Source organism: Stegodyphus dumicola, chromosome 6 (assembly GCF_044657685.1).
Source record: "Stegodyphus dumicola isolate Sdum_Otavi_A_Nest chromosome 6, ASM4465768v1".
NCBI lineage: Eukaryota > Metazoa > Arthropoda > Arachnida > Araneae > Eresidae > Stegodyphus > Stegodyphus dumicola.
Window position 1 is genome coordinate 68,007,095 of NC_140773.1, and position 6,000 is coordinate 68,013,094.

Genomic DNA, 6,000 nt, shown 5'->3' on the forward strand with positions numbered 1-6,000 from the left:
AAATCGATTTATATTTTTTTAAAATTTAATATTGAAACGATTTTTTTAGTTGAGCGTGGAAGAAATCTTTTAAATGAAGTTTACGTGAGATTTTTTGGCAAAATCGCTTGTTGTTTTCGACCATTTGACATAACTTAATTGTTAAAAGTAAAAGAGTAAATTCATTGTTGAAAAATAATTTTTCAGATGAATAATTTGATTGATAACATGCCATTGAGACTAAAGAGATGAAAATAAAAGATAAATAAAAAAAGATTTCAGAAGACTTTTTAAGAAAACTATAAGGAGAAAAATAACTTATTATATAGTTTAATGAGAACAAGAGTTTACATTATTCTTTTCAAAAATTCCATCTGCAGGTTTATAACGCGAATAATGAAAGCCTAGGCGCGTACATAGCAAAATCTAATCGCTTTGTCAAAAGTAGAAGGCACTTGTAAATTTATCAGATTTGTAAATTTACCACGTTTTTATTATTTTATTATTCATTAAAACTGAGATGGATTTTGAAAGCAGAATTATTTATCCTCTTATTTCCATTAAACTATATGAAAATTATTTTTCTGTCTTTTTAGTTCATAACTTATTTTGTTTAGAATAAAAGCTTACTTTAAACACTTAAATTTTTAAGAATTTTTTTTTATTTATGGGGTTCAGTTAAAAGTCTCCCTGGCGTCTTCAAGAGCAAAAAATGGAACAGGGTGACAGAGAAGAGAAGAATTTAGGAGAGCGAACGAGAAAGGAAACAAAATAAAGGGAAAAAGGATGAGTAATCAAGGTCATGAGCCTCTTCCTATAAGCAGGTACGGATTGTTTTGGCTCCGATTCAGGATTTACCCATTCCTCACCGACGACTGGCATAACTGTGGGGAGCCTCCGTCCTTTACAACTCCGCCTTTTTACAGCCCGAGGAAATCTCACTGCATTCTTGCTCGTCCTGAATTCAGGAGGCGTCGGATAATCGTCTTTCCGATGAAACGTGGAATTATTTTCTTAACGTTAGCGTCTTCTTAGCTTATTTATTCAAAAAGATAACATTTAGGATGTGTGTTTTTCTCCGAATTTTTCTTAAACATGGACGAGGTGAACAAACTCGAAATCCGCTAGTTTGTTTCAGCTCGCAAAGGTGTTTTGAGTCGTATAACTGCTTGACTTTACATTCCTACATTAAGGATTTATATACCCTATATATCACGAACCCCTGAAAAACAAATTACAACTGGATTACATAGGGTTAAATATTTGAGTATTCTTTTCATTTTATTTAATCTTAATGTATGTTACTAATTACCTTAATGCAATTACCTGAACAATGGCGCCCAAATCGGAATGTTTTAGAAGATTTTTGAAGACTTCGCTTGAAATAAGTCGGGGTAAATGTTATTATTCTCCATTTTGCCATTCACATTAGCATCATCTGCTGAAGTATCCTCTTCAGTTCCATCTGTAGCATTGCTTAGAAAGTGATCACATTTAAACTAGTAGAATACGTAGTCCTTTTTTGTCTGCTCATCCTTTAAATCGTAAAAGAAATGAAGAACTGTGTTTATTCGTAAACATGAGAGAGCAACTCAGGGTAAACAAAAAATCTTATGACTGACTAAGAATGGTAGATTCACTACGCTGCTACCAAATCGCCAAACGCAAATTATTGTAAATTCTCAATTCTTTCAACATATTGCTACGTGCGTACAGACTCGTAATAGATTGAATTACTTAGTCCAATAAAAGGTTAATAAAATTTATTCTTATCAAAAGAAATATAACAGAAAGCTGGAATTTTTTTCAGAGATATTCGTACAATATGAAATGATCACGCAATATAATCAGTAGCTATACCTTAAACTACTAAAACGTTAAATAGAACGCAATCAACAGCGCAGAGAAAACTAATATGATCCGCAATAATAACATCAGCTAACAAAGCAACTGAGCTGAAATGTTCTTTCTCTGAATTTTTATAGCTTTTTAAATCGGCAGCGCGACATAGTTCTAGCAGTTTCTGGAATGGAAAAAAAAAAAAAAAAAAAAAAAAGTAGAATTGCGGATGCACGGGCTCTTGTACTTTTACTTTTCCGCTTTCTCTTAAATATGTCTTGGGCTGCATTGCAGGGGGAAATAAAATAATTTTAATTATAATTCTACTAAAAATATCTGACTAAATACGAAATTCGTAACAATATGTTAATTATAGGTATGCTTTTAATTGCAGAGATATTTTAATTTTATATATCTGTATAAAATACATTAGATCATAAATTTAACTCTGAAAAATTCTTTATTTAAGAGTGTCCAGAATGTCATCAGTTCTAGGAAGAGAGTAGCTGTCTTCGTAACCTCTTTCAACCGCAAAATCTAATTGAACCATCTTTCTTCCTGACGAGGCGGATGGGAGATACCCATGGACTTGCTGAAGGCTCGATAACATCGCTTTCTTGCATATCCTTTAAAAGTTTTCCTACCTCTTCCTGTTTAGCAATCGGTAGACGTTTTGGATATTGCTTAGGGGATGATCGCCGGTGTCGATTCTATGTTGTCTGAAACTGCTTCAACCCACGTCAGAAGAGCGTGAAGAAACATCTTGGAATTCTTGAATGACACGTTCAGCAGCATTCCTCTCTTCAGCGCTTAATTGTGGATTCTGAAATAATTCTCTGAAGGTATGGATTCTGAAATAATTCTCTGAAGGTATGGATTCTGAAATAATTCTCTGAAGGTATGGATTCTGAAGTGTTATTGTTTCGTTTAAAGCTGGTCACTGGAGTACATGCTGCAACCACTTCCTTTCTTAATAACTCTCCCCTTCGCAGTTACATTAGCATTGCTCACCGGGATACCATTCTCGATAGGTCGATGAGTGCTGAACCTACTAGTACTGCTCTCGGGCTGTTTCATTTTTTGGAATATTCTTTGATGCCGTAGCGGAAATTTCTGTTTTCGGCTATGGATCCAGGAAGTATAAATTCTACTCTTGCGGGTATTGTAATATCATCTTGAGCTATGATTTTGGGGATATATTTCACTCCTTCATCATTAGTTCCGAAAAGCACTATGTGCTCATAAGCAGAATTCAGTTCGTTATTTTTAAAGTCCAAGGAAAAATAGTATTTCCTTAGAAAGTCCAATTCGAGTATGCAGGGATCTGTAATATCTGTCACATATGTGCACAAATTTGGATTCTTGCATATATTAATTAAACGCTATTTTTATGATATAAAGGCAAAAGAATAATATTTAAACTTACAGTAAAATTTATAAGTAAATTGCAAGATTAGTAACTATGATTATACGTAGTTTTGGTACTTACGTATTAACGCCACCGCAGCAGAAGTTGCTCTGATGCGCCAATAAAGAGCAAGCCTGTTGTTCGCACGCAGTTATCTTTTGGATTCCTTTTTACTTGTTGTTTGCTGATTTTTGACGCCATTTTTTTAGTGCTACGAAAATGCGTTTTTGGGATTTGCCAAACACAGAAGAAGATGCAATTTTATTTTTTCAGGAGCGAAATATTTTACCAAAAGAAGGAAAATGTACCAATTCGCATGATATGAAACTTTATTTTGGTAAACGTACGTTTTGGAAATGAAATTTAAGACAATATGATCAGTAAGTGGGATTTAGAAAAGACAACTGGTTTGAAGGAAGCAGAATTCCATTTTGTTCAGCTTTGAGATTCATATACTGCTGGTGCGAAGAGTTGACGTCGATTAAATTTTGTGAAAAGCAACTTGATTTATCAGATAAAACTGTTATAGATTGGAACAATTACATGCGTGAATTACGTGTCTTGAATATGGAGAATAAACCAAACAAGAAGCTAGGTGGACCAGATTGCATTGTGGAAATTGATGAAAGTTTGTTTACTAAGCGTAAAAATAATTGTGGTCAAATATTACCCGAACAGTGAGTGTTTGGTCGTATACGTAGAGAAACAAAAGATTCATTTGTTGTCACTGTTCCTAATAGAACTGACTCTATCCTTCTTAATAAAATTTTTGAAAACATTGCAGATGGTAAGCACAATTTATTCAGACAGTTGGAAAGGTTACCAAACAAAGAGAATAGAAAAAGAAGGATTCCTACATGCTAAAGTTAATCATAAATACAATTGTATTGATCCTGATACAGGAGTTCATACACAAACAATTGAGAGAATGTGGGGCAGTGCTAAATGGAGAAACAAGAGACATAGGGGACATCATTTAGAATCTTATTTAGCAGAGTTCATATGGCGACAGCATCAGGTCAAAGAAAATAGAGACTGTTTTGAATTTATGTTGAACTCTATATCGGCCCATTTTTCACCGAAATACGATTAACTACTTTTATTTAAAAAAATTGTTTTAAATAAAGTATTTTAACTTATGATTTGTCGCAAAAAGTTTAGGTGTAGATTGGCGGCACTTAAAAACCGCCAAATCTGCAGCTGCGGTGGCGTTAATATGTAAGTACCGTAGTTTTTAATAAAAATTATTTCCGTACAATAATGAAAAATATCCCGCTGAAACCTTTCTAAACTTTGAACGCTCGTTGGAAACATTAGTTTAAAAGCATATGGAGAAGTAGCGTACTTAAAAACGCGATCCAGAGCAGGCTGGTTTCCTGCTAGCTAAATCTCGATTAGTGCCAATTAAGCGAATTACGCTTCCACGACTCGAGCTTCTGTAAGCTCTAATAGCAGCGAGATAAGGCAAATATATACTGTCCTTATTTATATTTCTTAAATCTAGTGACATATTTCTTTGGACTGATTCGCGAATATGTTTGTACTGGATCAAGGGCTGTGCTCGAGACTGGAAGCAATTCGTCTCCAATCGTGTTGTAGAAATCCAACAAAAGAAACAATCTCAAAATTGGAGTTCTGGGTCCAGGGAAAAAAAAGTCCAGCTGATAAGATTTCGTGCCGGGGAAAAGCATATTCTCTGTGTCAGATACGCTTTAGTGGAATGGACCTGGTTGGCTTCAGGAATCTCAAAACCTGAAGTTCCAAACAAACGTTAAACGTCGTGACTATGCTGACAATGAAAATGAAAGCCAGTTGAATATTACACAGATGTCATCTGAAGTTAAAACAAAACGCGAACTGCTATTGAATTTAAATAATTATAGCAGCCTGCATAGAGTTATTCGAATAACAGCATGAATAAAGAGGTTTATTCATAATGTCAAACCGAAGTCTTAGAAAATAAAAGGATTCATGACAGAACAGGAATTAGCTGAGGCTGAAAAGGTCTGAGGAAAATATGTTCAAGAAAAGTTCCAAACGGAATTAATACAATTACCTCGAGGAAAGGTCCGTGAATAAATCTTCTATATTGATTGACCTTGACCCAAAATTGAACCCACATGTTCGTCCTTGTGCTATAGGCGGGGCTTCAGAATTCTTGTTTTACTACTAGTCAAAAACACCCATGGATACTTCCTGGAAAGCATCGTTTTACAGAATTGTTAATTATGCGAGAATATCAAAATGAATTGCATTCCTGGGTTTCTGATACGCTCGTACAAATTAGAAATCGCTATTGGATACTGAGAAATCGCCAAAGCGTCAAAAGGGTTTTGAACAAGTGTTATAAATGCAAAAGGTTCAAGGCATGCCACGGAACTAAGATAACAGCTACATTACCTCTCGACAGAGTTAAAGAAGCATGTGCTTTTCAGGTTATTGGAGTAGATTTTGCTGGGCCACTCTATGTGAAAGGTCTAAATGAAAAAGCATACATTGCAGTTTTCTCAGGTACAGTAACTCGCGCTATTCATTCAGAAATCGTTTCAGGCTTAACAAGTGAGAAATATCTTCTTGCTTTTTAACGTTTCCTAGCAAGACGCGGATTATGTAAGGCCATGTATAGTGATATAGCAAAAACTTTTAAAACAGCAGAATACGATCTCCAAAGATTACGAACGTCAGTTATCAATGATCAGGTTATGGATTATTACGGAAAAAGGGGCATTAAGTTTAAATACAGAGTAGAAAAGGTTGCTTGGTGGGGAGGATTT